Source organism: Martes martes, assembly GCF_963455335.1.
Source record: "Martes martes genome assembly, chromosome: X".
Taxonomy (NCBI): Eukaryota; Metazoa; Chordata; class Mammalia; order Carnivora; family Mustelidae; genus Martes; species Martes martes.
The window spans coordinates 50,506,161-50,516,641 of NC_137897.1; the positions used below are offsets into that span (position 1 = coordinate 50,506,161).

At 39.6% G+C, this 10,481-nt stretch overlaps 1 pseudogene across 1 annotated transcript; it reads right to left on the reverse strand.

Moving 5' to 3' along the window:
* Nucleotides 1–7,314: 7,314 nt before the first annotated feature.
* On the reverse strand, nucleotides 7,315–8,784 carry LOC308337372 (60 kDa heat shock protein, mitochondrial-like; annotated as a pseudogene). Its single transcript has 2 exons — nucleotides 7,781–8,784; nucleotides 7,315–7,587 (listed from the first exon to the last, which is right to left on the reverse strand). The product of its transcript is annotated as a 60 kDa heat shock protein, mitochondrial-like (transcript).
* Nucleotides 8,785–10,481: the final 1,697 nt, after the last annotated feature.

A 10,481-nucleotide genomic window follows, 5' to 3' on the forward strand; every position in this document is an offset into this window, starting at 1 on the left:
AAAGTTGGGGATTCATCCTTTTGATGGAAGCATAATACTCCATAGTGTATATGGACCACATCTTCCTTACCCATTCGTCCATTGAAGGGCATCTTGGTTCTTTCCACAGATTGGCGACCATGACCATTGCTGCTATGAACATTGGGGTACAGATGGCCCTTCTTTTCACTACATCTGTATCTTTGGGGTAAATACCCAGTAGTGCAATTGCATGGTCATAGGGAAGCTCTCTTTTTAATTTCTTGAGGAATCTCCACACTGTTCTCCAAAGTGGCTGCACCAACTTGCATTCCCACCAACAGTGGAAGAGGGTTCCCCTTTCTCCACATCCTCTCCAACACATGTTGTCTCCTGTCTTGCTAATTTTGGCCATTCTAACTGGTGTAAGGTGGTATCTCAATGTGGTTTTAATTTGAATCTCCCTGATGGCTAGTGATGATGAACATTTTTTCATGTGTCTGATAGCCATTTGTGTGTCTTCATTAGAGAAGTGTCTGTTTATGTCTTCTGCCCATTTTTGAATATGATTATCTGTTTCGTGTGTGTTGAGTTTGAGGAGTTCTTTATAGATCCTGGATATCAACCTTTTGTCTGTACTGTCATTTGCAAATATCTTCTCCCATTCCGTGGGCTGCCTTTTTGGTTTTTTTTTTTTTTTTTGACTATTCCCTTTGCTGTGCAGAAGTTTTGATCTTGAGGAGGTCCCAAGAGTTCATTTTCGCTTTTGTTTCCTTTGCCTTTGGAGACATATCTTGAAAGAAGTTGCTGTGGCTGATATCGAAGAGGTTACTGCCTATGTTCTCCTCTAGGATTTTGATGGATTCCTGTCTCACGTTGAGGTCTTTTATCCATTTTGAGTTTATCTTTGTGTACAGTGTAAGAGAATGGTCGAGTTTCATTCTTCTACATATAGCTGTCCAATTTTCCCAGCACCATTTATTGAAGAGACTGTCTTTTTTCCACTGGATATTTTTTCCTGTTTTGTCGAAGATTATTTGACCATAGATTTGAGGGTCCATATCTGGGCTCTCTACTCTGTTCTACTGGTCTATGTGTCTGTTTTTATGCCAGGACCATGCTGTCTTGGTGATTGCAGCTTTGTAGTAAAGCTTGAAATCAGGTAAACTGATGCCACCAGTTTTATTTTTGTTTTTAAACATTTCCTTAGCGTTTTGGGGTCTCTTCTGATTCTATACAAATTTTAGGATTATATGCTCCAGCTCTTTGAAAAATTCTGGTGGAATTCTGATCGGAATGGCATTAAAAGTATAGATTGTACAAGGCAGTATGGACATTTTAACAATGTTTATTCTTCTGATACAGGAGCATGGAATGGTCTTCCATCTTTTTGTGTCTTCTTCAATTACGTTCATGAGTGTTCTGTAGTTCCTCAAGCACAGATCCTTTACCTCTTTGGTTAGGTTTATTCCCAGGGATCTTCTAGTTCTTGGTGCTATAGTAAATGGAATTGATTCTCTAATTTCCCTTTCTGTATTTTCATTGTTAGTGTATAAGAAAGCCACTGATTTCTGGACATTGACTTTGTATTCTGCGACGTTACTGAATTGCTGTATAAGTTCTAGTACTTTGGTGGTGGAGGCTTTTGGGTTTTCCATATAAAGAATCATGTCATCTGCGAAGAGAGAGAGTTTGACTTCTTCATTGCCAATTTGGGTACATTTTGTTTCTCTTTGTTGTCTGATTGCTGTTGCTAGGACTTCTAATATTATGTTGAACAAAAGTGGTGAGAGTGGGCATCCTTGTCGTGTTCCTGAACTCAACGGGAAGGCTGCAAGCTTTTTCCCATTGAGGATGATATTTGCTGTGGGTCTTTCATAGATAGATTTGATGAAGTTCAGGAATGAACCCTCTATCCCTATACTTTGAGGCGTTTTAATCAGGAACGGAAGCTGGATTTTGTCAAATGCTTTTTCTGCATCCATGGAGAGGACCATGTGGTTCTTCTCTCTTCTCTTATTGATTTGTTCTATCACATTGATTGATTTGCGAATGTTGAACCATCCTTGTAACCCAGGGATGAATCCCACCTCGTCATGGCGGATAATCTTTTTAATGTGCTGTTGGATCCTGTTTGCTAGGATCTTGTTGAGAATCGTAGCATCCATATTCATCAGTGATATTGGTCTGAAATTCTCCTTTTTGGTAGGGTCTTTGCCTGGTTTGGGGATCAGGGTAATGCTGCCTTCATAAAACGAGCCTGGAAGTTTTCCTTCTGCTTCAATTTTTTGAAATAGCTTCAGGAGAATAGGTGTTATTTCTTCTTTGAAAGTTTGGTAGAATTCCCCAGGGAATCCGTCAGGTCCTGGGATCTTGTTTTTTGGGAGGTTTTTGATCACTGCTTCAATCTCGTTACTAGATATCGGTCTATTCAGGTTGTCAATTTCTTCCTGGTTCAATTTTGGGAGTTTATAGTTTTCCAGGAATGCATCCATTTCATCTAGGTTGCTTAGCTTATTGGCATATGACTGTTGATAATAACTTCTGATGATTGTTTCTACTTCCTTGGTGTTAGTTGTGATCTCTCCCTTTTCATTCATAATTTTATTAATTTGGGCTTTCTCTCTTTTCTTTTGGATTAGTGTGGCCAATGGTTTATCGATCTTATGGATTCTTTCAAAAAACCAGCTTCTAGTTTCATTGATAACGTTCTACTGTATCTCTGGTTTCTACCTCATTGATCTCTGCTCTGATCTTGATTATTTCCCTTCTTATGTGTGGACTTGGTTTGATTTCTTGTTGATTATCCTGTTCTTTAAGGTGTAGAGACAGCTGGTGTATTCTGCATTTTTTCCATTTTTTTAAGGGAGGCTTGGGTGGCTATATATTTTCCCCTTAGGACCGCCTTTGCTGTATCCCATAAGTTTTGGAGTGAAGTGTCTTCATTCTCATTGGTTTCCATAAATTGTTTAAGTTCTTCTTTGATCTCCTGGTTGATCCAAGCATTCTTAAGCAAGGTGGTCTTTAGCTTCCAGGTGTTTGAATTCCTTCCGAACTTTTCCTTGTGATTGAGATCCAGTTTCAAGGCATTGTGATCTGAGAATGTGCAGGGAATAATCTCAGTCTTTTGGTATCGTTTGAGTCCTGATTTGTGACCCAGTATGTGGTCTATTCTGGAGAAGGTTCCATGTGCACTTGAGAAGAATGAGTATTCTGTTGTTTTAGGGTGGAATGTTCTGTATATATCTCTGAGGTCCATCTGGTCCAATGTGTCATTCAATGCTCTTGTTTCTTTATTGATTTTCTGCTTGAATGATCTGTCTATTACTGAGAGAGGCATGTTAAGATCTCTGACTATTAATGTATTCATATCAATATGACTCTTTATCTTGATTAATAGTTTTCTTATGTAATTGGCTGCTCCCATATTGGGCCATAGATATTTACAATTGTTAGATCATCTTGGTGGATAGTCCCTTTAAGAATGATGTAGTGTCCTTCTGTATCTCTGACTACCGTCTTTAGTTTAAAATCTAATTTATCTGATATGAGAATCGCTACCCCAGCCTTCTTTTGAGGACCATTGGCATGGAAGATGCTTCTCCATCCCTTCACTTTCAGTCTGGGTGTATCCTTAGGTTCAAAATGGGTCTCTTGTAGACAACATATGGATGGGTCCTATCGTTTTATCCAATCTACAACCCTGTGTCATTTTATGGGTGCATTTAGGCCATTCACATTGAGAGTGATTATTGATAGATACTTTTTTATTGACATCGTGTTACCTTTGAAGTCTTTCTTTCTGTAGATTGTATCTGTATTTCTGTTCAATGATATTTTTAGAATTTTTTCTCTTTTATAGAACTCCCCTTAATATTTCCTGCAGTGTCGGCATGGTGGTTGCATAGTCTTTTCAGCCTTGCTGGTCTTGGAAACTCTTTATCTCTCCATCCATTTGGAATGTCAGTCTTGCTGGATAAAGTATTCTTGGCTGCATGTTCTTCTCATTTAGTGCCCTGAATATATCTTGCCAGCCCTTTCTGGCTTGCCATGTCTCTGTGGACAGGTCTGACGTTATTCTGATGGGTTTTCCTCTGTACATAAGGAGCTTCTTTGTCCTAGCTGCTTTCAAGAGATTCTGCCTACAATTATAATTCTTCATTCTTACTATCAGGTGTCTCGAGGACTTTCGAGATTCTATAATCTTGGGGGAAACCATTCTGCCTCTAGTACATGAACGCTGGTTCCATTCGTGAGATTGGGAAAATTTTCATGGAAACTTGTTCCACTATATCTTCTAGACTTCTTTCTTTCTCCTCCCCTTCAAGGATTCCAATAATTCTGACGTTGGAACGTTTCATGGCATCATTTATTTCCCTGATTCTGTTTTTGTGACTTCTAAGCTGTTTGTTCCAGGCTTCCTCCTGATCCTTTCTCTCTATCTGTTTGTCCTCCAGATCACTAATTCTATCTTCTGTCTCAGTTACGCTAGCTTTTAGAGAATTTAGATTAGATTGGAACTCATTGAGAGTATTGTGAACATCATCCCTGGTGGCTTTCAGTTCTGCCCTAACATTGTGAACATCATCCCTGGTGGCTTTCAATTCTGCCTTAATCAATTCCGTTTGGTCAACCATGGCTTTCTCCAACCTAGGTATTGCCTGGATAATTGTTAGCCTGAATTCTCTTTCCGACATATTGTCTATGTTTATAGCCATTAGCTCTGTTGCAGAAGGCCCATCCTCTGTATTTTTCTTCTGTTGGGCATTCCTCCTCCTAGTCATTTTGGTGAGAGATGGCTGAACTGATGTAGCTGGATGTATCGACCGTGGTGCTGTCAAGGTTCACCCTGGAACACTTCTGAGCAATCAGGATTCCCCTTCCAAACGAGAGAAAAAGAAAAGAAAAAGAAAAGAGAGAGAGAGAGAGAGAGAGAGGAACAAAAGGGAAGATAAAAGAGATGGCTCAGCCTAAATGGGCCCCAAGGTAAGATTTATGAAGTATGCAAACAAAACAGACAAACCAAAAGACTGATAAAACTATATGCCAAGAGAAAAAAAATATATATATGTAAAAGCAAAAAAAGTAAGAACCTCGTCAAAAAGAACCCCAAGTATAAGATTTATATACTATCAGGACAAACACAATGCACAGAAACACTGGCAGAGGAAAAAGATGGGAGAGTGGTTATAATTTCTTAGTGTGTGCAAGGAAGGTTATTTTGATTCTTCCTGGATGTATCTTGATATCTTTGTTAAAGGACTCAACTTTCCTAAGATAAAGGGGGATTAAAAATTGGTTTACCTATAGGGGTAGCATTGATTGGGGAAAGGGGATTACCTTGAAGTTTACCTCTATATGAATATTAGAAAATAAACATAAAAAAAGAATAAACTAGACTAAACTAAACTAAAATTAAAAAAAAATTTAAGGGGCGCCTGGGTGGCTCAGTGGGTTAAAGCCTCTGCCTTTGGCTCGGGTCATGGTCCCCGGGTCCTGGGATCGAGCCCCACATCGGGGTTCTCTGCTCAGCAGGGAGCCTGCTTCCCCCTCTCTCTCTGCCTGCATCTCTGCCTATTTGTGATCTCTGTCTGTCAAATAAATAAATAAAATCTTTAGAAAAAAATTTTTTTAAAAAATAGGAAAGCAAAAGTAAAACACTGGTATATGTATCAAAAAGTTCAGGTTAAAAGGTTATTATGGAATTTGATGTACTGGACATCTCACTGTGATGGTAAATAGGTTAAAAAATTATCTATATAGAAAAAAAATGAACCAGAATAGTGGGAACGAGTTAAAAATAAAAGTTGTATCTATGAAGTAGTGTTGGTGGTTCTCTTGTCGTCTTTTTTTTTTCTTTTTCTTTTTTTTTTTTCCTGGTTGGTTTTCTGGGGGAGGGGTCTGCCACTTGGGATTTCAGTCAATGATGTTCCCTGTGTTAAGTCCTCTTGCCCCCCTCAAGGAGGTGGGCTCTGAGGACACCCGTTTTTCAGGCTTTTGTTCTCTGGAAGTTTTTAAGTTTCTTCATTTGCTTTCTCTCGCCTTGACAGCTTTTGTTGGTTTTTGGAGGTTTAGAGGAAAGCAAACTGCACCCCAACCTCCCTCTCAGAGAGAAGCCTCAGTCTGCTCCCCTGTGGGTGCTGCAGAGCACATAAGCTCCCCATCAGGTGCTGGCAGAGCAGGTTCCAAGTCGTGGTCCCTGGGGATGCAGGATCTCCTGCCTGTATGCAAAACCATGGCAGCAGCGGCTGTCTGGGCAGCTCCAGACTGCCAGAGAGGTTTCAAGCAGCAATCGCACACTGAGATTTTCCCGCTGGCCTGGGCTGGGAGTGTCTGGTCTTTCGGTGTCCAAGAGCACCTCCTCCAGGGGAGGGTGTGGGGCGCACGTGTCTCAGGCTCTGATAGTATGGTGCAGGTCTAAGAGCGCCATGCTGGTGCCTGTGTGCACCTCTCTCAGAGGAGGGTGTGGGGTGCACGCATCTCAGGCTCTTATAGCGTGATGCGACATTCTGCCATCTGGTGAGGCTCCCAGCCCCTCATGGGAGCCAGACCCCACACGTTCTCAGGCATGCTGTTGGCTCAGGGAACAAGACCTGGTTTCTCCGCCGCACTCTCTCTAGTTCAGTGCCAGGGTTCGCTCTCCTGGGTCCGGGGACTTAAGCCCCTGTCCCTAACCTCCCCAATTCCCACAATTTCCCCTGCGATCCTTTGCTCTTTTTGAGGGCTTTCAACCAGACTCCAAGTTAATGCTGGTCCCCAATCACAGGGCACTCTCAGATTGGGGTATTACTTTCCAATGGGTCGCCTCCGGTGGCTCCCTCCCCCTTTTGTTTCTCTTCTGATATCAGTCTTATGTTCCCACTCTGCTTTACCTGCCCACTGGCATCTTCTGCCCCCATAGAGATCCAGACATTTATAATTCTGATCTCAGGCTGATTTCATGGGTGAAATCATGGGTAGGTAATCAGCTCACTTTAGGGCACAGGTTGAAAGAGCACCTCCTCCTACTTCCCCGCCATCTTGTCTCCCCAGGCCCTAATTTCTCTATATCAGTTTTTTGATCTTCAGGATCTGGAATTATTTTTTTAATATTTTATTTATTTATTTGAGAAAGGGAAAGAGAGAGAGAGAGAGCATAAGTGGGGGAGGGACAAAAGGAGAGGGAGAAGCAGACTGTCCCCTGAGCATGGAGTCCAGTGCAACATGGGGCTTGATCCTAGGCACTTAGATCATGTCCTAAGCCAAATGAAGCTGCTTAACCAAGTGAGCTACCTGGTTACCCCAGAAGCTGGAATTATTGATTCCAAAGCTGGAATGCTCCAAAGCATGACACAATCCCTCCCCAGAACAATGCCTTCAATAGAAGCTCATGTAGCATTGAGGGAAACCATAGCTGTTTTTCTTTTCAACATCATTTTTGCCATCAACTTTCAGCACAGCTACTCTATCTGATAGTTTGGGCAGACGTTCAATCAGTTTTTCCTTTTCATGTTCACTAGTTGTGATATCTAACTGCTTGATGATTTCTTGAAGACAATTTTCAATTTGAGCCTTGTCAGAATTTCTTTTCAAGATCATGGCATCATCTTTGGTCACAATGACCTCTCCAGGTTTTGCTAAGTCATGAGGCTGAATATTTCAAGATTTGGGGGAAATCAGAGGGAGAGATGAACCATGAGAGACTGTGGACTCTGAGAAACAAACTGGGGGTTTTGGAAGGGAGGAGTGTGATGTGTTGGGTGAGCCTGGTGATAGGTATTAAGGAGGGCACGTATTGCATTGAGCACTGGGTGTGATGCATAAACAATGAATCTTGGAACACTGAAAAAATAAAATAAAGTTAAAAAAAAAGATTTAGTGTCAATCCTTCTTTTCCAAACACTGCACCACCAATAGCAACAACTTTCTCCTTAGTCCGATTCTTTTCATTGTCACCAAAACCTAGCGCTTTGACTACTACAACCAGAAGGCTAATTTTTAGTCTATTCAAAATGAGTTTATTCAGATCTTCTTCATCAACATCTAGCGATTATGACCAAGGGTTAATGGGGAGCATTGGTAATTTCAGGAGCAGACACAGTGTCTTGGACTCTGTAAACTTTCTTTTCACCTCCATAGAATATAGAATAATGGAATTCACATTTCTGACCTTTTGATGTATTAATAAAGTATGGAGAAATACACTCTCAATCAAATTTCATGCCCTGAATAATTTCTAATTCATCGTTTAGTGTTTTTCCATCCTTTACTATGATGACTCCCTTTCTTCTAGCTTTTTTTCATTGCATCAGAAATGATGTTGTACATTTCTTTGTTTCCATTTGCAGAAATAGTAGAAATCTGAGCAATTTCATCAGGGGTTGTCACAAGTTTAGACTGCTTAAGTTCAGCAATTACAGCATCAACAGCTAACATCACACCTCTCCTGATTTCCACAAGATTAGCACTTTTGCTAATCTTCTCTAAGCCTTCCTTGGCAATAGGGTGTGCCAGGAAAATAGAAGTAGTGGTGCCATCACCAGGCTCTTTATTTGTGTTACTGACATCTTGAACAGGTTTAGTACCAATATTTTTATATTTATCTTTAAGCCAATGGACTTTGCAACAGTCACACCATCTTTTGATACTTTGGGTCTTTTCCAACTCTTTCCAATAATCACTGTTCTTACCTTTGGCCCCACAGTAAGAGCTATCAACTAAAAGGTCTACACATTAAAGTATAAAAGCTCAGGCATCTACACCAAATTTTACTTCTTTGGAATAAGCCTGACTGAGATGAGCTAATGTCCTGGACACTGGCCTAATTTCAGGAAGAACTGCAGGTAATCAAAGCATGCTCTGTGGGGCAGCAGTAGGGTGTGCCAGCACTCAGGCAAGTTGTAGGAAGCAGGTGAGGGGAAGATTTCCTCCTGTTGTGAATTTTAGTTGATTTTTTCTTCTATCCAGTATCACTTACTCAGATGTCCTATTCATATAGTAACCTAATTTTCCAAGACATATTTAATTTCAAGAATTATTTCCCATTATCCTTCCAAGCCATCAGAGTGTTCAATAAGTTCCAGTTTTTTCAAAGTACAAAGTTAAATCTTTTGGATTGCATCTGGTACCAAGAAACAACACAAAAACTTTATTTATCGGATATTTGGTCATATTTAAAGTTTGGGGAGTGTAGCTACCACACTACTAAAAGAAATATTCAGGGAATGGACAAATACATAAGGCTAGTAAGTGATAATGATGAGGACCTCCACAAACCTTTGTTAGGCCATACTTTGCTCCTAGACCATGGTTTAATTCTCTAACTTCTAGTTGAGAAATATATTTTAAGTATCTTAAAGTTATAAAATGATAATTTGTTATTATGTAATAATTCAGCATTTAAATTTTTTCAGAAAGATGATTCACTCATTCTGAGGTAGAAGGGAATAAGTAAGAAGGTTCAAGTCTTTGTTTTTCTTGTTTCTGCCAACTTTGTAAACTGTACGTGTGACTTTTTAGTTAATATGACTGCAAGGGAACTAAAAAATAGAAAAATCTAAGGTGGAAATATACATTCTAAGTGTTTAGGAATATTAATATTTATTCCAAATTGTGGTCTTTTAACATTTATGATTTTCACTTTGCATAGATCATCAAGAAGGAATAGTAACACTTAATCATCAAACTGTACATAAGAGCCATCTGGAAACATTCTGCTACTTTATGAAGAGTGTAGATAAAGTAGCTCTCCTTGAATTCGCTGTTCACACATATTTTCTTTATTGTGTGTGTGTGTGTATGTGCGTGTGTGTGTGTGTGTACAGGTAATTTGGCTGTGGTTCTTTTGGACTGAGTCTTATCCATAGTCACAAGATAAGTTCTCTTAGGCCTATGGAAGATTCTGATTCTATATATATATATATATATATATATATATATATATATATATAAAACACCTCTGATTAGCACAATCATTGAAAAGAACTATCAGTCCTTGAGATCAAAATATTCTGCTGTCCTGACTGTCGTACTGAACTTTAAATGGGTAAAATGTGTTTCAGAGAATGATTTATTGAATTCTTACCATAGGTTTGCCTTCTGCTTATGTAACTCTATCGGAATCTCTCATTCCATGGCTTTGGATTATTTTTGACAATTCTGACTCAGCATCAAAGAATAAAAGCCATGATATGATGAATAACCCACACAAGTAAGAAATACAGATGTGGACTATAGATCTCCAAAGAAGAATTGAGCTAGTCGAGGATATGTGCCAGATATTGGAAATGTTAAGAGGTAGGTACTTTGCTGATTATTGTTGTTGAGGTGTGTGTGTGTGTGTGTGTGTGTGTGTGTCTGTGTATTAGAGCAGAATATTGTAAGAAGATTGCCATGATCTGTGTAATAGCTGTGACTACTTTTATAAGAAAATTAAGGTTACTTTCAGAAAATTTAAACTATCAAAGTGGTAGTGAAAATCTGAAAAGCTTTTTAGGCTTTTTAACAGGAAATAAGCTTAACAGGGAGTAAATGAAAATGAACTA